Raw genomic sequence first — 24068 nt, 5'->3', positions numbered from 1 at the left:
GAAACTCTACTCAGTGCTCTGTGGTGACCTAAATGGGAAGGAAATACAGAAGAGAGGGGAGATACATATACGTGTAGCTGATTCACTTTGCTGTACAGTAGAAACTAACACAACATTGTAAATCAACTATACTCCAATACAAATTAAAAAAAAAAAAAGAAAAGGAGGTAGGGGATAATAAGTTGGAGAGAACATTCTATTTATCTTCTTTATTAGACTGTGAATTCCTTGAGGAAGAGGAATATGTCAGATTCACGTGGTATACCTAGTAACTTGTACAGGATATGACACTGCTGGTTTTCAATAAAAGTTGAGTATGTGAGTGAATGAATGAATTCTGTACCCAGATAGAGTCAATGAAATCTTCTAAGTTGTTCTTTTGAGAAATTGGATCTGTTTTACTACCCTAAAAACAAGTGGTTGGAAAAAATAGCTAAAGAGGTGCTTCTGTACCCTAGAGGAACAGAAGAATGGAGATGACAAAGGAGGAAGTTCAAATGCAATCTGTGGTGTCTGGACACCCACACCACTGCCCAGTGTATAGGTGGAGACCTGGAAGGTCTGACCCCAGAACTGCAAGAACTTAGATGGTGTTTTCTGCATAGGGTAGGAAATACTGAGGTGGCTAGAAGTTGTGACGGGGCTGCAGAGTTTCCTTTGCCGATGTTAGCTTAAGAGTCAGCCAATTGACTCTTGGGGAGGGGAGGGAATAGGGTGTGATAGCCATATAGTTATATTTGAAGGGTATAAATACAGCAACAAATGAGGAATTGCAGAGATTGGGATCAGGGTTGATCAGAGCATAATTAGATGAAATCAAGACAAGGGATATTTTGGCTGACTATCAGAGAAACCATCTTGACACTGAAAATTACTGGATTGTGGGCTAACCTTTGAGAGGAAATAGTGGAAACCCTGCCACTGAGTCATTTATAATTATTTACAATTAGGCAGGACAATGTAGTTGAGAAATAATGTAGCATAATACAAGGAGTGGTTTTGCTCTGTTCCCAGAGGGATGGACTGGATATGACCTAATAGCTTTTTCCTACACTAATTTGGTTGATTGTGTCAGAGAAAAAACTGGTTGATCATTTTGTTTTCCTGCTGTTGAGTGACTCATACCTGAGTTGACCACAGGGTTATAACAAAGAGAATGTCCATTGATTAGGCAGGGACAGAATATGGCTGATGACAGAATATGGAATGGGGGGCCAAGAGGTTGGAAGAGAAGACAAACTTCTTCAAAACTTGAAGAGTTGGTTAGGAACAGGTAAAGCTCCCTAAAATTAAGGCCTTGTGTTGTGTACCATTCATTTCAGGACATGGATCCAGAGCCTGGAATATAGTATTTGAGGAATAAATAGCTGATGAATTAATGAATGGCACCTTGGGAAGAACACTTAGGAACACCAGGATAATACAAGCAGTGGACTGATAGATTGAACATGTTCCTTAACATATTTGAATCAGCTTTCTCATTTCCTTTTCAATGCGTGCTTCTGAGGATGAAATAAGAGCATGTAGATAAGATGCTTGGCATTTAGCACCTTAAAAAGTATTAGCCCTAGTTCCTCTTTATTTTTCCAGACTCAGTCTCTCCCAACAAGTCAAACTTTCTGTTTATGTTTTACCACGTTGGGAATAAAGAAAATTATACCTTTTCTCTTAAAAAATCATAGATATTGATGTTAAAACAGCTTAGCTTAACATTAACCGACACAGCAGGCAATTTTAGAGCAATTTTTAAAAACAATAAACAGCTAAGGCACTATCGGGTATGATACTCCTTCACTTTGCTTTTATCAACTCAACCCCAAATCTTAATGCAAACAAAATAAAAAAGCTCTCTGGCAACATGTACTCATCCTTGGGACTCGGTCAGTATCCAAAACACCCGGGGCTGCGGCTCTCAGTGATTAACTGTAATTCACACTATGTTGGCCACAGATAAGCTGCTCCGCTGGCCTTAGCTGTTGGAGCTAACCAGTGGAAGAAATTCTAAGTTTACCTTTTCCACCTCCTTGCTTCCAGATTTCCTTCTATCGTTATTTTGGTCCTTCCACACCAGACAGAATTTATAAATAAAAGAATAGCTTCATTAAAGAAGTAATACCACTAAATGTATAAAAATCTCTTTTCTCTCTTGTCCTTAAGCAGGAGGTTATTTTCTCTTTTTCTCTTTTGTATTTCTTCTCTTCCCTCCACTTTGCTACTTTTTGAGCTGGAGTTAGGGGACACTGGTTTAATTTGGATACAATAACTGGGCTTAATTAATATCCCAGGGCAGGTCATTTCCTTTAGCAACACTGCCTGACACTTTTTTTTCTCTGAAATGTTTATTCCAAGGGCTTATATCCCTTGCACAGAACAGAATGTTTTGGACAATATTTAAACATAGTTTTTTATCAGAGAGTTAAAGTGATCCTATCATAACAGCTAAAGATGGGTGCAGAGAATTTGGTGAGCAATCAAGGAAGTGCGGTAAAATGATTCATGGATTGAAAAGTCATTCAAGTGAAGGCTTTGTAAAAGAAGCAAGATAATTCAACCCAGAGAAGATAAAATTTTCAGACCCTGAGAAATAGCCACTTACCATGGATGGTTTAAAAAACAAAACAAAACAAAAAAATGCCGACTTAACTCATTCCACAACCAATTTAATGTTCATGGAGGAGTTTTGCCTTGTAAAGTAAATAAGCCTTGTGTTGGATTCTTTATATATTTGTTTTGCAAGACAGGAAGACATGATTTAATAATTGCTTTTAAGTATTGAAAAGTATTCTCTAGGAAAAAAAAATCCACGTTTCTAGAATGCTAGGAATTGAGTCCCATGGTCTCCTCTATCCACCCCCTTTTCCCTGTCAACCCTAAGACTTCCCGTCAGCCACTTTATTTTTCTTAAAAAAATCTACTTTCCCATGCTGTCCATACCAGAAAATACATTCTGTGACACACACAACAGGATGTCTGTTTTCTTTTTCCGTTAAGGACAGCACAAGAGGAAATGGCATCATTTGTAGCAGAAGGGATTTTAGCTAGGTCTTCTAGAGGACTTCCAAATCACTTTCTGTAGTCAGTGATAATTTACCAAAGAAAGCTATGGAATTTTCTTTACTGACCTCAGCAGATCCTTACCTCCCCAGAGATGCCATGCTGAGACAGAACAGGAGAAGGGAGTTGGCAGCAATGGCTGAGAAATGGATGAACTACAGCCTTTTCATCTCTTTATTTTATTCAAGCCAGAGTTCTCAAAATGCATTGAGGGGAATCTGAACTACTTTTGTGAAGACTGAATGGCAAGCAGTCAGAAAAGAACATTTGGACTTTGCTCCATCAGTTTCTTTTTGTCCCTCACATGTACACACACACCCAGCTTCCCAGTCTGTCCTTTCAACATGTAATGTAATTTATTACCATGGCTTCAACTACCTGAATCCTGATTACTCTCCCATTTACATCTCTAGCCCAGAACTATTTTCTGAATACTAGCTTCATATTTCCAGTTGTCAAAGGACATTTCTGTCTAAAAACAGTTACCTCAACCTCAACATTTCTTGATATTCCCCCTCCAAAAACAAGAACCCCTCTTCCTTTCCTGTTCCTTATTTCATTTAATAGTCCTAGTCACCTAACGTAGGACGTAGAGGAACATCTTGATCCCTCCTTTCTCTTAGCTACCCATTTCACTTTTATCTAATCAGTTACCAAATCCTGTTGATTCTACCTCAAATATGTCTTCTTTCACATCTCATGCTTTCAGCCTCTTGGAACATCTTAATCATTCCCTGAATATACAGTATCTTCTTTTTTTTTAAATTTGATTTAATTTTTATTTTTTATTGGCGTATAGGTGATTTGCAATGTTGTGTTAGTTTCAGGTGTACAGCAAAGTGATTCAGATATATATATATATATATATATATATATATATATATATATTCTTTTTCAGATTCTTTTCCCATATAGGTTATTACAGAATATTGAATAGAGCTCCCTGTGCTATGCAGTAGGTCCTTGTTGATTATCTATTTTATATATAGTAGTGCATATATGTTAATCCAAAGCCCCTAATTTATCCCTCCCCCTGCCCCATGTTTCCCCTTTGGTAACCATAGTTTGTTTTCGAAGTCTGTGAGTCTGGTTCTGTTTTGTAAATAAGTTCACTTGTATCATTTTTTTAAGATTCCACATATAAGTGATATCATATGATATTTGTCTTTCTCTAACTTACTTTAGTATCTTCTAATGACTCTTTGCCATTTGAAGATACATTTCTCTCTGCTTGGAATAGTCTCTCATCCCTTCTTTACCTGGTAAGCCCCTACTCATTGTAAAGGGCCCCACTATATATTACAAGCCGTTCCTCATTCCCACAGGAGAGCTCATGGTTCTCTCCTCTGTGCACTTACCGTATCTCATCATACCTATCAGTTTAGGTATCTCTTTTCCTACTAAACTATGAGCACCTTGAAAGCAGGGACTGCATCTTAATCGTCTTTAAAATCCCAGCATTTAATGATCTGTGATAACAATAAAGAATGAATTATGTAACCTAAATCCAATTTATCAATTTTTCTTTTAATGGATCAGTCCTTTTGGTGTCAAGTTTAAGAATTATTTGCATAACCCTAGATTCCAAAGATTTTCTCCTTTTTTTTCTAAATTTATGGGGTTTTTTTACATTAAATCCATGATCCATTTTGAGTTTTTTGTGTGTAAGTGTAAGACTTATGTCAAGGTTCATAAGTCTAATTGCTTCAACACCATTTGTTGAAAAGGCTATCTTTCCTCCATTAAATTGTTTTTGCAACTTTGTCAGAAATAAGTTGGGCATATCTGTTTGGGTCTTTTTCTGGATTTTCTATTTTGTTCTTAGGTCCCTGTGTTTCTAGAATAATTGTGTCTATACCTACAAAAAAAAAATCTTGGTGAGATTCTGACAGGAATTGCATTAAATCTGTATATGAATTTTGGGAGAGCTGACATTTTTACTTTGTTGAGTCTTCTAATCCATGAATACAGTGTGTCTGTTTACTTGGATCTTTGATTTCTTTTATCAGCATTGTTGTCGTTCTCAACATACACATCCTATACATGTTCTATTAGATTTACACCTAAGTATTTCATTTCCTTTGCAGCAATTGTAAATGATACTTTAAAAAATTTGTTTCCTCATGTCTGTTGTTAATGTATAGAAATGCAATTGCTTTTTGTGTTGATCTTGTATGTCTCAAACTTGTTGAACTTGGAAGTTCTAGGAATTTCCTTTATTTGTTTTTGTTTTTAGATTCCTTGAATTTTCTATGTATGTCATCTATAAATAGGGACAGTTTTATTTCTTCCTTTCCAATTTGAATGCCTTTTTATCGCTTTTACTTGCCTTATTGTGCTGGCTATAAATTCCAGTGCTATTTTGAATAAGAGTGGGGAGAGTGGATATCCTTCCCTTGTTTCTCATCTTGGGGGGAAAGCATTGTCTTTCATTATTAAGTATGATGTTAGCAGTAGGATTTTTGTAGATGCTCTTTATCAAGTTGATGGAGTTCTCCTTTATTCCATGTTTGCTGAAAATTATCATGAATGGATGTTGGATTTTGTCAAATGCTTTTTCTGTGTGAATATATGATTGCATGAGTTTTCTTCTTTAGCCTGTTGATGTGATATATCACATTGACTGATTTTTGAAAATAGAACCAGCTTTACATCAGAGGAATAAACCCCACTTGGCCACATTATATTATTCTTTTTATATATTGCCAAATTCTATTTTCTGATATTTTGTTAAGGATTTTTTATTACCTGTGTCATTATTCATGCAGTCTGTAGTTTTATAAATCTGTCTTTGTCAGGTTTTTATATCAGGGTAATACTAGCTTCATAAAATAAATTGGGATTTATTTTATCTGGAGGATACTGTGTAGAATTGGTGCTAATTCTTCTTTAAGCATTTGGTAGAATTCTCTAGGGAAACCATCTGGGTTTGGGGATTTCTTTAAGGAGAATTTTTTATTTACAAGTTAAATTTCCTTAATAATTATGGGACTATTCAAATGATCTATTTCACATTGGGTAAGTTGTGGTAGTTTGTAGTATTCAAGGAATTTGTGCATTTCATCTAAGTTGTCATATTGATGTGTATAAAGTTGTTCATAGTATTCCCTTGTTGTCTTTTTTATATCTGCAAAGTCTATAGTGAGAGCCTTTGTTTCAGTCCTGATATTGGTAATTTGTATCTTGTCTCTTTTTTCCTTTGTCAGTCTTGCTAGAGGTTTGTCAATTATATTATCCTTTTCAAAAAATCAGCTTTCTTTATGCATTGATTTTCTCTATTTTTTTACTTTAAATTTCACTGATTTTTGCTCTTATCTTTACTACTTCCTGTCTTCTGCTTGCTTTGGGTTTTTCACTTTTCTTTTTCTAGCTTTTTGACATGGGAGCCTAGATTATTGATTTGAGCCTTTTTTTCCTTTACAAATATAAGCATTTAGTGCTATAAATTTTCCTCAACACTACTTCATCTGTGTCACACAAATTTTGATATGTTGTATTTTCATTTTCATTTAGTTAATGTAATTTGTATTTCTCTGGAGAGTTCCTCTTTGATCCATAGATTCCTTAGAAGTATATTGTTTAGCTTCCATTTGTTTTCTACAATATTATTCATTCCTAGTTTAATTTCACTGTGGTCAGAGAATATGCTGTGTATGACTTCAGTTCTTTTAAATCTGTTCAGGTTTGTTTTATATCCCAGGATATAGTCTATCTTGGTATATGTTCCATGAGCACTTGAAAATAATGTACATCCTACTGTTGTTGGGTGAGGTGGTCTGTAAATGTAGATTGGATCTTGCTGGTTTATGGTAATGTTGAATTCTTCAGTATCCTTGATTATCTTCTGTCTAGTTGTTCTATTAATTGCTGAAAGAGGAGTGTTGAAGTCTCCAAGTATAATTGTGGATTTGTCTATTTTTCCTTCTAGTTCTATCAGTTTTTGCTCATGCATTTTGCAGTTCTGTTGTTTGATGCATACACATTTAGGGTTGTTATTTTGTCTTGGTGGGTTGACCCTTTTATCATTTTGCAATGTCTTCCCTTTCTCCAGTAATTTTCTTTTCTCTGAAACCTGCTTTACCTGTTATTAATGTAGCCATTCCTTCTTTGTTTTGATTAGTATTCACATAATATATTTTCCTATCCTTTTGCTTTCAACCTGCCTATATTGTTTTATTTGAGGTGAGTTTCTTTTGATGGTATGTCATTGGGTCATGTGTTTTTATGCACTCTGCCAATCTCTTATCTTTTAATTGGTGTACTTAGACCATTTGCATTTAATATAATTATTGATAAGTTAGGGCTTAAGTAAAATATTTTATTTTTCTTTCTCTTTGTACTCTTTGTTTTTCTTACCCTACTGTGGGTTACTTAAACATTTATTAGAATTCCATTTTTATTTATCTCTAGTTTTGGGGCATATCTCTTCATATAGCCTTTTTAGTTGCTGCTATAGGTATTATATTATATATACATAAATTATCCCAGTCTATTGGTATTGTCATTTTACCATTTTGAGTAAAGTACAGAAAACTTATCTCCCTTTACAATGCTTTATCTCCCAACATTTATAATAAAATTGTCTTCAGTATTTATGCTACATACATTTACAACTGTATCAGACATTGCTATAATTTTTGTTTCCACCATCAAACATAACTTAGAAAACTAGAGGAAAAGGAAGTCTATTGTTTTTACCCATTTTTTTGCCTTGTTTTCTTCCTTTCTGAAATTCCAGGATTTCTTCTTTTGTCATTTCCTTTCTTTTAGAGAACTTCCTTTAGCCATTATTTTAGAGTAGGTCTGCCAGTGATGAATTCTCTTAGTTTTCCTTCATCTGGGAATGTCTTGATTTCCCCTTCATTCCTGAAGGATATTTTCTCTGGATATAGGATTCTGGGTTGATAGTTCTTTTCTTCCAGCAGTTGAAAAATATTGTGCCAGCTTCTTTCTGGCTGCATTGCTTTATGATGAGAAATCATATGGCTTTCAAATTATTTTTCTTATACAGGTAAGGTATTATTTCTCTCTCTCTGCTTTTAAGATTTTCTTTTGTCTTTAGCTCAGACTTTTGGCTAAGATGTGTCTTGGTATGAATTTCTTTGGGTTTATCCTGTTGGAGTTTGCTTAGCTTCTTGAGTTTCCAGGTTTAGGTCTTTTGCCAAATTTGGGGAGTTTTCAGGCGTTATTTGTTCAAGTACTTTTTTTTAGTCCTGTCCTCTTTCTTCTCTTTTCCTAGGACTCCAGTGCCATTAATGTTAGATATTGCATTATAGTCCCACAGGTCCCTAAGGTTCTCTTTATTTTTCTCAGTCTATTTTCTTCCTGTTGTTAATACTGAGTAATTTTTATTATTCTGTCTTCAAGTTCACTGATTCTTTTGTTCCCTTCATTATGTTATTGAGACTATTCATCTAGTTTTTTATTTTGAATATTGTATTTTTAAGTTCTAAAATTTCCATTTGGTTCTCCTTTATAGCTTCTATTTCTTTGCTAAGAATTTCTGTTTTTTCATTTGTTTCATGTATGTATATATTTGATCACTGAAGCATTTTTATTATGGTCACTTTGTCATATGATTCTAACATTTTTGTCATCTTTATATTGTTGTCTATTGATTATCTTTTTAACTTCAGTTTGAGATCTTCCTGTGTTCTTTGTATGACAGGTGATTTGCAGTTGAAATCTAGACATTTTGAGTATTATGTTATGAAACTTTGGGTCATATTTAAACTTTCTGTTTTAGCTGGCTTCTTCTGACACCATTCTGGCAGGGGAAAGGGGTTGCTGCCTCCTTGCTGCCACATGGAGGTAGAAGTCCAGGTTCCCTATTGGAATTTACTAATACCCAAGGAGGGAGGCTCCTTTCTCTTGCTAAATCTGTCCTTGGTGCTCCCCATGTGGTCTCCTCTGACACCACCTCAATAGGGAGAGGGAGTGCCTCCTTGTTACCACAGGTGGGATTACATGCCCATGTTCCTTACATGGTCTCCATGACAATGGAGACAGGAGTGGATAGTGGAGGGCTTGTTACCACCCAGCATGGATGAAAGTCCTATCCCAGAATTCAGCCTTTTCTGCCACCACCTTGGCCGTGATGATGTCAGAAAAGACCTTATTATAGCATGGCCAGGGTGGAAATCTAGGCTCTCCATTCAGCCTTTGTTGGCATGAGTAGAGATGGGGCCACAGTTTTTCTGTGGTATTTGGCTGGAATAGAGAAGTTATATCTAAAAGTTTTCTGTCTTGCTAGTCTACCCCTCTCCTGGTTCTCTGGCTAGGAAGAGCAGGCTTCTGTTGGGACTTATTTTGTCTGTGCCCATTTAGCATTTCCAGTTTGTTGCCTCTCAGATCGAAGCCTTGGCTATATAAGGCAAAAAGAAAGCCCAGGGAACTTACAACCATATTGTTCCTTGGAAAGGAAGGTCCTTTGTCAGTCAGCTTTTTTAATGTAGTAGATGTCTTCTTCATTACCTTAAGACTCTTCTAATTGGATTGTTTGTTTTTTACTATTGGGTTTTAATATTTCTCCATATAGGCTAGATACTAGTCCTTCGTCGGATGTATGTTTTGCAAATATTTTCTCCTAGTGAGTGGTATCAGAGGAAAACATATGAGAGTGTACTTATGTTTGTTTTAGTGTCCAAGATTTTTAGTTGTACTTCGTGGAAGGAATAAGGAAAAGTTCATCTACTACATTTTCACAGAAGTGGAAGTCTCAATAATGTTTTAATCCCTCATCCTGAGATTTTTAAGCCTTACCTCCCCATATCTTCAATTAATTCAAAATTAAATAAATGTCTAAATTGAATAAATGTCTTTATTAAAAATCAATATCTTACAAAAAAATGAATCTAGAAACAGACCTTACACCCTTCACAAAAATTATCTGAAAATGGACCATAGACCTAAATGCAAAATGTAAAACTATAAAACTCCTAGGAAATAACATAGGAGAAAACCTAGATGACTTTGGGTATGGTGATGACTTTTTAGATACAACACCAAAGTCAGGATCCATGAAAGAAATAATTGATAAGCTAGGCTTCATTAAGATTATAAACTTCTGCTCTGGGAAAGACATTGTCAAGACAATGAGGAGGCAAGCCACAAACTGAGAGAAAATAGTTTAAAAAAATACATCTGTTATCCAAAATATGCAAAGGGCTCTTCAAACACAACAATAAAAAAAACAAACAACCTAATTTAAAAATGGGCCAAAGACCTGAACAAACAACTCATCAAAGAAGATATACAGATGGCTAATAAGCATATGAAAAGATGCTCCATGTCATACGTCATCAGGGAAATGCAAATTATAACAACGAGATACCACTACATACCTGTTAGAATGGTCAAAATCTGGAATACTGACAATACCAAATGCTGACAAGGATGTGGAGCAACAGGAACTCTCATTCATTGCTAGTAGGAATGCAAAATGGTACAGCCGGCTTTGGAAGATTGTTCGGCAGTTTCTCACAAAACTAAATATACTCTTACCATAAGATCCAGCCAGTGCACTCCTTGGTATTTACCCAGATGAGATGAAAACTTATGTTCATTCAAAAACATGCACATGGATGTTTATATAAGCTTTATTCATACTTGCCAAAACTTGGAAGCACCAAGATATCCTTCAGTAGATGAATGGATAAATAAACCATGGTACATCCACACAATGTAATATTATTCAGCGTTATATATATATATGAGTTATCAAGCCATGAAAAGACATGGAAAAATCTTAAATGCATATTATTAAGTGAAAGAAGCTGATCTGAAAAGGCTATATAATGTATGATTCCAGCTATATGACATTCTTGAAAAGGCCAAACTATAGAGACACCGAAAATATCAGTGGTTGCCCAGGGTTAGAGGGAAGGAAGGGAGGGATGAAAAGGCAGAACACAGGATTTTCAGGGCAGTGAAACTATTCTGATGATACTCTAATGGTGGATACGTGTCATTATGCATTTATCCAAACCCATAGAATGTACAACACTGAGAGTAAACTATGTAAACTATGGACTTTGGGTGATAATGTTGTATCAAGGTAGGTTTATCAGTTGTAACAAAAGTACCACTTTGGTGGAGGACATAGATAATGAGGAAGGTTATGCATGTGTAGGGGCAAGGGGTATATGGGAAATCTCTGTACCTTCTTAATTTTGCTGTGAATCTAAATCTATACTAAAAAATAGTCTTTTTACATTTTCTTCTTTAAAAAATTTTTATTGGAGTATAGTTGATTTACAGTGTTGTGTTAGTTTCAGGTGTACAGCAAAGTGAATCAGTTATACATATAAAAATCCAATGTCTTTTTTACAACAGCTAAACTAAGCAAACCTTAAGCACCAAAAGTGTTCCTTTTAGCTGATGAAAGAAACATATGAATCCTGAAGGCAGTCAGTATTTTATTTTTCACCAGTCCTTATTACTTCGCTTCTTCAAGCCCCAGTCTTAAACTTGGATCCTAATGAGTATGCCAACCCTGGATCTTATTGCAAGTGTCAAGATCCCTTCTGTGGATTTGTCTCTAAACTGCCAGCTCTGGACTTCAGGCCAGTTTCTATTTTGAGTGAAAGCTTCAATCTAGCAAGAGTGCATTGATTGCTTTCCAGCTAATCAAAGGGAAAGCATTGGTTGGCCGTTCTGGCATCCTTGTTCAGCTAAAAATGATTATGTCTCTGGCTCCTAATGCAAAGATATATTCTTCCTTTTTTTCCTGTGATGAGGGTGCAGAATATCCTTCAATTTTGTTAAGTATAAAGTTAATGTATGCCTTTGAATAGTCTTTGAGAAGTTATGAAGGGTAGTTTTTCTCTCTAGGGGAAGGAGCAGAACATCACCTGCCCTTCTCTTTCTCTCAGTCATAAAATTTGTGTGATTTAAATTTACATACAGTTGGTCTTCCCTGGTGGCGCAGTGGTTAAGAATCCGCCTGCCAACGCAGGGGACATGGGTTTGAGCCCTGGTCCGGGAAGATCCCACATGCCACGGAGCAACTAAGCCCGTGCGCCACAACTACTGAGCCTGTGCTCTAGAGCCCCTGAGCCACAACTACTGAAGCCCGCGAGCCACAACTACGGAAGCCCATGAGCCACAATTACTGAAGCCCGGGTGCCTAGAGCCCGTGCTCCACAACAAGAGAAGCCACCACAATGAGAAGCCTGCGCACCGCAAAGAAGAGTAGCCCCCACTCGCCGCAACTAGAGAAAAGCCAGTGCGCAGCAAAGAAGACCCAACACAGCCAAAATAAATAAATAAATAAATTTATATAAATAAATAAATTTACATACAGTGAAAGTTACTTACCTGAGGTTATCCCTCTTTGCACTTCAGGAATAGATTTCTTAAAGTACTCATGGCCCTTCCAACAGAATGGAACATTTGAAACAAAAATTCAAAACTAGTCTTGGTACATGAATTTTGTATGAAATTAGGAAAATTTTCTCTTGTGATATCCTTCCTTCTCTCTCTGTTTGTGTGTGTATGTGTGTGTATGTGTGTGTGTGTGAGAGAGAGAGAGAGAGAGAGAGAGAGGGAGTGAGAGATTCTTTGCTACTCTGTACTTCTTGGGAGAAGCTTGGGGTTTAATAAAGAAAAGTTTAAGGATGAGTGGAGTGAATTCCCTGGTGGTCCAGTGGTTAGGACTCCACGCTTCCATTGCAGGGAGCCTAGGTTCAGTCCCTGGTTGGGGAATTTAGATCATGCAAGCTGCACAGCCAGAAAAAAAGGATGAGTGGAGAAGGGCACTCATGAAGTGATGGAGAGTATGGCTGATCTCTTATATGTGATTCAGGATCATGATTATGATGAATCCTTCCGAACACAAAGAATGAAGAATTGCTAGAAGCTCTTTGTCATGCCACAGTAAAAAGAATTTCTTCTTTCCTTCCTCATGCTTATCAGGGTAAACACTTGCAGTAGCCATTGGTTTGCCATAACTGGACAGGGAAAGTAGCTCTGTGTTGCCTGTGTATTATATCCGAGGATCTAAGTGGCTTGCTTGGCCTGAGACCTCGTGTGATCATGAGAACTTAATTAGTGATAGCACCCTTACATCAATTGAATCCTTACCAGAGTTCTACAAAGTATGTATTATGTGAGGAAACCAAGGCTCAGAATGGACACGTCAGTTGTCTTAAGCCACACAGCTAATACGTGTCAGAGCTGGGACTTGAATCCAGTCTCTGTGTGTGACTCCAGAATCCATCTCTTTTTCCTGTATTAACATTGCTGTGAATTCCAGTCATAGGGACTATCATAGTTCTACAGCTCACTGAGATAGTGCTGTATCAGTTCTCTACCAAGTAGTTAGTTTGAAAATGTTAAGACCAGTAAGGGATGAACTGAGTTCTCCATAGGGCTTTGGATTCAGGCCGAAGGGTTTCTCCAAGGTGCCTTCCCACCTAAGTCTGAAGCAGTACAGCCAGAACCATGATTACTTTCAGATTTAATAGACATTCTGTAAATGTTAGTTCTGTCCCCCTATCCCAGCACTTACTGTGGGTCAGGTGCAGTGCTTGGAGCTCTCAACTGCATCATGCCATTTAATCATCACAGCTCTCTTATGAGGTATAGGGATGAATATATCCCTATATTACAGATGAGGAGACGGAGGTACAAAGAAATGAAATAGCTGACATGTCCACTATCTCATAGCCAGGTCCATCTGACTCCATAGTATATAGTTTGCTGTCTGTAATACCTCATTGGTTCCTACCGACCTGCTTACCTACTATTTTGCTTCTGTCTCTGTAACATTTTCTGAGGCTTTAAATTGAATATATTAGTTGAGATCTTCAAGAAATCCTTGTATGACTTTAAAAATCCTTAGGCCGTGCATGCTTTCTCCCTTGCCTCACCCTGTTAGTATTATTCTCAGCAGTAACCTTGCACCCCAGTAGAGCCCAGAGCAAAAGAAAGTGTAAGAAGTGGTCTGAGAGGACAAATGAATCTTTCTCAGTCATCCAGACTTAAGCTTTGCCTTGACCTGGGATGCTTGCTAATCTTGACAGAAGAATAATCTGAGTTAATTGGCTCTTAGATAGGGTGAGAGTTAAGGTTCTAGGAATGGGTCTGTTTGCAGCTGAACTGATGGGTTTTGGCACCTTAATAAAGACATCCAATAGCCGTCTGCTGGGTGAAGGCATCTTCCTTTCTCACCTGAAGCTGGGTCAGTCTCAGTCAGTGGGAAAATGTTGTCATTTGTATTCTGCATTCCTCCTGTTTCTTTGGGTTGTGCTATGTTTAATAAAGCATGCATTAGGAGATATTGAAAAAAGAGTTTTTAATCTAGTCTTTTTCTCCCAGAAAGTTTAAATTGCCCCCAAAGTGCATGTGTGTGTGTGTATGTGTGTATGTGTGTGTGTGTGTGTGTTTTAGACCAAATATCACTGAAGAAGTTGACACCTTATTACATGTAGGTTATTGCATTTGTAGAACAAACTCTCCCTTAAGTGATATATCTACTATGTGTCATAAAAATTAATTCACTTGATGTGAGTGTGTTTTCATTTCGGGTGTCCTTAATAGGGAAATATATTCTGGTAGATTACAATGTTTCTAAATAATAAATCATAAACACCAATAAAAGAAAATAGCTAAAATGTGCATATTTGAGAGTCGATTATATGTTGATTAACCTTATATGCTTTTGCCATAATTCTTACTATTGCCATTTTCCTTTGCTGGCAAACAATTCATTTTTGGAACATAAGTTGCATAATTATGAATGTTAATATAGCACCCTGCTGCATCTCATCTCTATTTGCATCATGGCACAAGTTTACTTCGGGGACACACAGGTACTTTCTCTCATTAGTCATAGTAACTGTAATTAGATACTAAACTTGAGATATAAGTATATTTATTATTTACCTGTTTTGTTAGTCACAATTTTTTCTTACATCAAGACTATAGAAAAACCATGTTTATAATTCAACTAAGAACCATAGGAGCCTGTTTAAAAATTAAAAATGAAAGAAAGGAATCTGTGTTATGGAGGATAGAGCAGTGGACTTGGGGGTTTTCATTGTAGGCTCTGAGTACTCAGTAGAAATACTGGACAAGTCTTTAACCATCTCATAGTCTTGTATTTGTGAGTAATTCAGGGCAGTAATTCCCACCTGACAGGGATCTGGTAAGGATTAAATAGGTATTTCATGAGATTGTGCCTACAATAGTACTTGATACTGGGTAATAACTAGTGAATGTGTACTGTTTTTAATATGACATTTGAAAGTGAAAAAGAAAGTAGGCATTTTCTAAACATCAATTCACCAAATATCTCTTTAAATACCAAGTTCTCATGATACGATTTCATTGATTTAATAAGTGTTTTTGAGTTTGAGTGCTTAGCATGTACATAGCAATATGTTAAACAATGTAGTGGGGCTCACAGCAGGAGCATGTTCCACCCCTGAACTCTAGTGGATGGAGATAAGACATATATAGGTAAACTGGTTGAGAAAGGAAGTAGGTGATTGACAAAATGAGTGATACCAGCAGCAAGTGGTTGTGAAAATTGGAAGAAGAACATCACAAGGAACTTGAACAAAAGAAGGGGAGGTTGGCTCAATTCCTAAATGGTATGTGGGAAGGCATGAAGAGAGGATGGAGAGAAATGTAGATGCAGGTTTGAGGAATATTAAGGAAGCCCATCCAAATTTACCCATCAGTGAGAGGTAAATTTGAACTAATAGAAGGCCCAGTAAAGCAAAGTTTATCTAGTAGCCAGTGAGGAGTCATTGCAGGATTGTGAATAGGTGAATAAGAATGAAATTAGTATTTGTGGGAAATTGGTGTGGGTTGGACTGGATGTAGGGAGGCCATGTGACATGCCTGCTTACGTAAAGTAGTGACAGTAGGAATGGACAGGACGAGTTAATGGGGGAGATATTTCAAAGCCAGGACTTGGTGAGTGATTCAATATAAAGGCCAAAGAAGAGAAGAAAACAATGATTACAAGGTTTGAGCCAGTAAGACCTTTAAGGATTTAAGACAAAATAAAAAGATAAATTAGGAAGAGCTAGGCTTGATGTCAGTGTTTGTTTGGTTTTTGTTTTGTTTTGTCTTTAGTTTGAGGGGATTGATGGGATATGTAGAGATTCAACTGGCAGTTGTAGAGCATAGGTAGAACTGGTGTGTTGTTTAGGTCCAGATCAGGACCAGAGATTGTCCTAGGCCCATCGAATGTTACTCCTAATCTAAAGTGATCTCAATTACACATAAATATCTTCTGGTGCTCACTTCATCCTAAAAATATCAGCTCTCCTTAACTTTCATCCTCCATTTTCTTCTTCTCATTTTCTCACTGAAGTGTGGCTTCTTCCACTACATGACAGTCTTCTCTATAGTTCCAGATGAATTAGTATCCTCCAGATTGAGAAAAAACCATCAAGGAGGATCTTTTTTTTCTCCTTTTCCAGTGGGCAATTTTTCAATAGCAGTTTTTCAGCAGTACAGTGGAAGGAGTACAATGGAAGGCACATAGCCATTGGTATATAACAGCACTGGTGTCAAATCACATATCAGCTGGCTGACCTTTAGCAAGTTAGTTAACCAAAATTTTCTCATCTGCAAGATGGGAATAATGGTATCTACCTTATAGAGTTATATGAGTAAATGAGGTAATATGTATAAAGCCCTTTGAAAATAGTTGTTGCTTAATTAATATTGGCCCTATTGAACTTTTATTTCTGGAAATTTCTTCTCTTTGATTATTAAGTATATCTTTCTCCTGGTTTTCTTACTACTACTTATTTTCAGCTCTCTTTCCTTAATTTGTCTGTTAACTACAGTATACCTTAGAAGAGTGGTCCTCAAACTTGAGTGTGCATTAGAATCCTCTGGAGGGTTTGTTAAGGAACATATTGCTCCCCCACCCCAAGTTTCTGATCCAGTCAGGGTCCAAGAAGTTCTCAGGTAATGCTGGTGCTGCTGGTCTGAGGACTGAACTTTGAGAACCACACTAACCTAGAGTTCAGCCTCAGACCCTCTTTTTCATTCTATGGACTTTTCTTGAGAGGCTTTAGGTATCACTGATGACTCTCAGATTTCTATATCCAGAGAAGACCACACTACTAGACGCCAGATTATCATTTTCAACTGCATGTTACACTGTGCCACCAAGTTGTCTCCCAAACATATCATAATTCAACATGCCCAAGCTGATTATAAAGTACATATGGAAATATAAATCTGTAAGATTAGTCAGGAAAGGTCTGAAAAAGAAGAGTAATAAGGGAGAAAGGAACCAGTCCTGTTGAAACATATTATAAAACTACAGTTATTAAAATAGTTTGGTACTACCACATGAATACAGATCAGTGGACCATAATTGAGCCTAGGAATTGATCCAAAGGCATAATTTAGATTTTTTAATATATGATTTTATTATTAAATATTAAAGGTCTCTCTAAGCAGGACACAAAGGAAGCCATAAAGGAGAAAATTGTTAAATTTGACTGCATGAAAGTTAAAATTTACAGCACCACAAAAATACAGAAACAGAATCCAAAGACAAAAAGCTGGGAAGAAGGATTTGCATCTGATATGGGAAAGGGCTGGTTCCCTGTATATATAAAGAGCTCTTGAGATTGAGAATCACTTAGAAAAATACCAATAAACCATTATTAAAAAAGAGGAAAAATGGACCTAAACAGCCAGTCCAGGGAAAAAGAAAATTGGCTTATAAAAATAAACAGAAAGAGGCTCAACAACACTCATAATTAAAGAAATATAGGTTAATTTAAGCAACAACTCTCACCTGAAGATACAACTTTCACCAGTCAGAATGGCAAAAATCAGAGCATGAAATATACAATTTTTGGCAAGCGTGTGGAGAAATGCGCACTCTTACACCCTGCTATATACCTTGCTACTCAAAGCATGATCCTTGAACAAGCAGGATCTGCATAAACTGAGAGCTTGTTACAAATGCAGCCCCATCCCAGACCTACTAAATCAGAATCTGCATTTTAACAGGATCCCTAGGTGATTTGTTTGCACATGAAAGTTTTTTTTTTTTTTTTTTTTTTAAGGATTTATTTATTTATTTATTTATTTATTTATTTTTGGCTGTGTTGGGTCTTCGGTTCGTGCGAGGGCTTTCTCCAGTTGCGGCAAGCGGGGGCCACTCTTCATCGCGGTGCGGGGACCGCTCTTCATCGCGGTGCGCGGGCCTTTCTCTATCGCGGCCCCTCCCGTCGCGGGGCACAGGCTCCAGACGCGCAGGCTCAGCAATTGTGGCTCACGGGCCCAGCTGCTCCGCGGCATGTGGGATCTTCCCAGACCAGGGCTCGAACCCGTGTCCCCTGCATTAGCAGGCAGATTCTCAACCACTGCGCCACCAGGGAAGCCCCACATGAAAGTTTGAAAAGCACTGCTCTAATACATTGTTGGTGGAAATGCAAATTAGCATAACCTCTTTGGATTTCAGGAGACTTTATCACAATTAAACATTCATATGCTCTGAACCAGAATTCCAGTTGCAGGAATTTATCTAACAGATATAATCATATATGTGTGTGAAGAGATGTTCAAAGATATTCATTGCAGCATTATTTGTATTAACAAAAAATTAGAAACAACCTTAATATTCATTAATTGGGTAAAGGTTAAATGAACTATGAAAAAGTCACACAAGTGCAACACTAGGCGGTTATTAAAAATTTGTGAAAAAGTACATGCAGATACAAAATTATCTCCAAGATATATTGTTAAACACTAACAGCAAGGTTCTGAACAGTATTCTAGTATGCTTTTTTTTTTGTATTCTGTTATTATAATTCCGATTTTACAGATAATGTAAGTGAGGCAGAGGTGTTAAATAACTAGCCCAAGGCCACACAGCCAGCAGTGGCAGATTCAAATCTACACAGTCTGGTTCCAGAGCTTATGTTCTTAACACTATGCCGTACTGCTGCTCTGGGATAAACAAGAACCTGTTAATGATGGTCTCCCCCAGAGTATGGGGAACTCATTTTTCATTGTATATGCTTTTGTACTGTTTGAATGGTTTACCTTTTGCAAGTATTGCTTTAAAAAATAAAAACTTAAAAGTCGACTTGTCCAAAATTGGACTAATTTCCCTCCCCCCTCTTCTTGGTGACAGGCTCAATTATTTGTTGAAGTGAGAAATCTGGCAGACACTCTGGGCTCCTTCCTCTACCCCTCACATTTTGTCCAACTGGGAACCAAGATTTATTGGTTCTACCTCCTAGACCATTCTCAGACAAGCCTCAAATCTGCCTTGCCACTCTATCCCTGAATCATAGATCACTTTGGACTATAACATTCATTTCCTAACTGGTCCACCTGCTTCTTTTCTCCCTAAAAATGTTAGCAGATACATCTTTCCAAAATGCAGATCTGATTCTGCCATTGTCATGCTTACAGTTTTTCACTGGCTCCGCAGTGCCTGTGGGAAAAGTCCCAACTCATTAGCACGGCAACCTGGGTCTTCTGTGTTCTGGCCCAGCCTGCCTCTCTAGCCTTACCTCCCACCACCCCTCCTCATACACCCTACCTTCAGGACACTATTTTTTCCTCACATTTCCATGATTTTTACATACTACTCCTTCTATAGAAGTATGTTTTATCTTGGTCAATTCCTACCCTTCCTTCAAGACCAGACCTCAAGCATGACCTCCTTTATGTGGGTTTTTCTGGCTGCCGGTTAGTAGACATTATGTATTCTGTACTAGGCAGGTTAGGATACCCTAAAGTCCCATGGCCTCTCAGTTTCCCACAGGAAATGTCTCCACTATCAAAGCACTCCTGTCTGAATGCTGTGCATTCACACTCCTCGTGGACTCCCAACATGGATGCAGTATCCTGCAGCCTGTTTCTCTAGCTCTCTCCCCAGCTAGTTCAGTCCTCTCCCCAGGTCTCCCATAGGCCCCAGAACTCTTCTTGGTCACCCAGGACATCTGGGAGACTTTTCCTTTTATTCTCAATTGTAGATTCATCATGCCCCCCTTCCCATCCTTCTACCTCTACCTGTAGGTGAGGCAGGTTAGAACAGTGGTTAAGAACATGGGCTTTGGAGCCAGGCTGCCTGCGTTCGAATACGATCTCTGTGACTTTGTAGTTCTGTGATCTTGGGCAAGTTACTCAACCTCTCCAAACCTCTGATTTTCCTCTCTGCACAATGGAGATGAGTAGCACCTGCTTCATAGGGTTCTTATGAGTATTAAATGTTTTAATATTTGTAATACATAGTGAACACTATAAGTGCTTTTGATATAAAAATGCCTAAAGTATGGCGTGGAAGAATCTTTTCAAATTGGCGTAGGAGGCAGGCCTTTTTCTCCTTTGGAGCTCTTTTCTACTAAAGATGGCTCGTTAGTATTAGGAACAAGTATACATGAGTCAGCAAGAATCCCCACCCCTTTTCAAGTCTCCTGTAATTCTGGCTTGTTTCCCCAAATGGATGACAGATTGAAGCTTCTTGAGGGCAAGGATCATAGTGTAGACTTTTTAAGACTCCTTGGCACCTGTTAAACACATGATAGACACATTTATTCCCATCAGTCTTACAATTAAATCCAAGTCCTTACAATGACCCACTCACCTGGCCCTTGGCTCCTTCCCCAACCTCATTTCCTACCCTTCTTTGTCTTGTTCATTCTGCTCCAGCCACACTGGCTTTCATGGTTCTTGGACCATGGCAAGCTGATCCTATCTTGGGACCACTGCCCTGGCTGATGCCTCTGCCTAGAACATTCTTCCCTCAGATATTCGCCTGGCTCCTTCCCTGACTTTAAGTTGCTGCTCAGATATCACCTCCTAATAGAGGCCTTCCCTGACCACACTCTAAAATAGGATCGGCCCTCACATAGCCCTGTCTGACAGTTTACCCCTTACCCTGCTTTCTCTGTCTTCATAGCACTTAGCACTACCTGTCATATTATATATTTATTGAGTTGAGCCCCATGAAGTCTGTCTATCTAGTCTGTTTTATTCATTGGTTTGTCCCCAGCACCTTGAACAGTGCTTTCTTGGCTCTCAATAACTAATGAATGAAAGAATCAATGAATGAATAAGTAAAGGAATGAATTCAATGCAAGTACCTGTGTAGAAGGGGAAACACAACAAATTCTGTTCACTCCTAGAATTTTGAAAACTTTATAATTTTCAGTCCATGATTCTGTCTTTCAGCTTTAGCATTTTCAAATTAAATCCATATCCATGCATGGGTTTTGTTTCAATTTTATAAACATCACCTTGACAAAAGTTAAAATCCAATATAAATCAAGTCCAATTTTACAAAAAATTGCTGATTTGTTTGTTCTCCATCCCATGGGGAAGGAATGTGTATGATTGTGTGTGTGTGTGTGTGTGTGTGAGAGAGAGAAAGAGAGAACAGTTACCTGCAGTGAGGAAATTGGGTAGGGAGTAGGTTGGGGAGGCGGGAGTAGGGAGTCCAGGTTCCCCAGAAGGAAAATAATTTTGTTCAAATTGCTGTCTATTTTTTTTTCTAAATCGTTGCTTCCAAATCCATTAGAAAACCAAACTGAAATCCAAAGAAATGAAAAGCTTGATGAACTAGAGGTTCGTAAACGTAAATACATCAGATCAGGGAATTTCTCAGCGGCTCATGCAGAGAATTGCGAGACCATGTGAAAGCTTTATGAAGAGAAACTTCAGCAAGGGGGACAGATATATGGCAGCTGCTTGCCAGCTCATATCTCCACTCAACACGGGAAGTTGTGATGTGGGAACTGCCCTCTTGGTTCTGGGATGCGCCTCACCATGAAGTAGAATGTTCCTGGCCCTGGCGCCCAAATTCTATTCAAGCAGCTGCCCTCTATTGTGTACATAGCCACTGGAAGTTGAAGGAAGGTTCCCAGGCTCCCTTGGAAGACAAGACCCCGCATAAGTCAAAGCAGCAGCAGCCAGTATTTTAAAGAAGCCATTTGAAAATCTGTTTTCAAATGTATGATGTGTCTCAAACTTGAGCGTGCATCAGAATCACTTGGCGGGCTTGTTAAAATTCAGATGGCTGGGCTCTACTCTCAGAGTTTCTGATTCAAAAGGTCTGGAGTGGGGCCCCAGAATTTCATTTCTTACAAATTTCCCAGGTGATGCTGATGCTGATCTATTCGACAGACTTTGAGAACTACTGTTTAGGAAAAAAAACACAGGAATTTGGAAGCAAAGAACTTGGATTCAAGCCTTGTATGATTTACTTCACCTCTGATCTTGAGTTTCTTCTTTTCTAACATGGAGTTTATAAGGTTGTTGGAAGGATTAAATAGAACGGTGTCTATGAAAGTTCTTTGTGAACTGTAAATATTAGCGGTTAAATGGCTTCACAAATAGTACTTGCTGCCACCCCCCAGCAGATTTTCCTGTGCTTTGTCCCCTCTCCACACAACTTTGTCCCACCAAGTCCATCAGGCGCCTAGGAAAAACTAAAGCCAAGCAGGCCCTGAGTAGTAAAAAAATTTTTAACCCACTGGGCATGGCCATAATGCTGACCTTGACTTGACCTCCCTTTTCCTCTGACTGGCCTCTTCTCAACTTGCTCCTCGTTCTTCCAGCCCTGGCCACCTCTCACAGCAAAGAATAGCAACTAGTGCTGACATTGGGGTAAAAAACTGTCAGATGGAATTTTTTTTAATTAGTAGCATAAACAGAGGAATCCACTGCCAAGCAGGAAAGCATTTGTTGGGGAAACCATTTTGCTAGGTTGGTGGGCTCTGAGCTGATTTCCCTGAGGGCAAAATCCAGATGTTTGAAAGAGTTAAGTGGAATCATAAGTATAATTGCAGATTTCTAACTTAGGAATGTGTCAGACAGTTGTATTAGACAGTTGCCAGGGTAAATGATATGTCTGTGTAGAAGGGTGTCCTTTTTCTTTGGAAACCTTTTCTCATTCAAAACTAATACATGTGTAGCGTAGAAAATTTTAAAATTTTCTAAAGGTATAAAGAATTAAAATGACCCTTAATTCTGCCACACAGAGGTAAATACTTAGTGGTAAGATATTGGTACATTTTCATCCAGCCTTTTAATATGTGTATGCTTATACATGAATATATGTGTATGGATATATATTTTTTGAATTGGGCTGGTACTACATACAGGTTTGTATACTGTCTTTTCACTTTTGTAATGGCAGACTATTATTCCTTCATGTAGATATACAGTACTTCACCTAACTTCCTAAATGTTGAACAGTTAGGATATTCCTAATTTTACATTACAAATAACGCTGCAGTCGATGACACTTCATGTACATAAATCAATGTGTGCATCTCTAATTGCTCTCTTAGGATAGAATCCTTGGAACGGAAAGATTAGATTAAAGGGTAGGAACATTTTTAAAAACAGGTATAATTCACCTACCATAAAATTCATTACTTTTAAGTGTGAGATTCAGTGGTTTTTAGTATATTTACAAGGTTGTATGACCACCACCACTGTCTAATTCCAGAAAAAATAAGCAGTGCTTCACAAATTTGCATGTCATCCTTGTGCAGGGGCCATGCTGATATTCTCTGTATTGTTCCAATTTTAGTATATGTCAGCTAAAGCAAGCACAGTAGGAACATTTTTATGTCTCTTGATGATATATGGCAAGTTTCCCTCTAGCAAATGTATACCCAATCCATTCCCATTCAGCAGTGTATAAGAATGCCTCTTTCCCTGCAACTTTGCTGACACTTAGTTAAAAAAATATATTGCCAGGGCTTCCCTGGTGGCGCAGTGGTTGAGAATCTGCCTGCCAATGCAGGGGACAGGGGTTCGAGCCCTGGTCTGGGAAGATCCCACATGCCGCGGAGCAACTGGGCCCATGAGCCACAATTACTGAGCCTGCGCGTCTGGAGCCTGTGCTCCGCAACAAGAGAGGCCACGATAGTGAGAGGCCCGTGCACCGCGATGAAGAGTGGCCCCCGCTTGCCACAACTAGAGAAAGCCCTCCCACAGAAACGAAGACCCAACACAGCCATAAATAAAATAAATAAATAAAATTAAAAAAAAGAAAATGCTAAAAA

At 38.0% G+C, this 24068-nt stretch overlaps 1 protein-coding gene and 1 non-coding gene across 5 annotated transcripts in view; one reads left to right on the top strand and one right to left on the bottom strand.

The window, feature by feature from the left end:
- SHROOM4 (shroom family member 4) overlaps positions 1-24068 on the top strand; it is a 214810-nt gene that overhangs the window by 130864 nt on the left and 59878 nt on the right. The gene's annotated exons all lie outside the window — the stretch shown is intronic.
- On the bottom strand, positions 23508-23611 carry LOC130706560 (U6 spliceosomal RNA). The gene has a single exon (XR_009006782.1). It is a non-coding gene; the product is annotated as a U6 spliceosomal RNA (small nuclear RNA).

This window comes from Balaenoptera acutorostrata, chromosome X (assembly GCF_949987535.1).
Source record: "Balaenoptera acutorostrata chromosome X, mBalAcu1.1, whole genome shotgun sequence".
Taxonomy (NCBI): domain Eukaryota; kingdom Metazoa; phylum Chordata; class Mammalia; order Artiodactyla; family Balaenopteridae; genus Balaenoptera; species Balaenoptera acutorostrata.
This window is presented reverse-complemented; position numbering and strand designations above follow the sequence as displayed.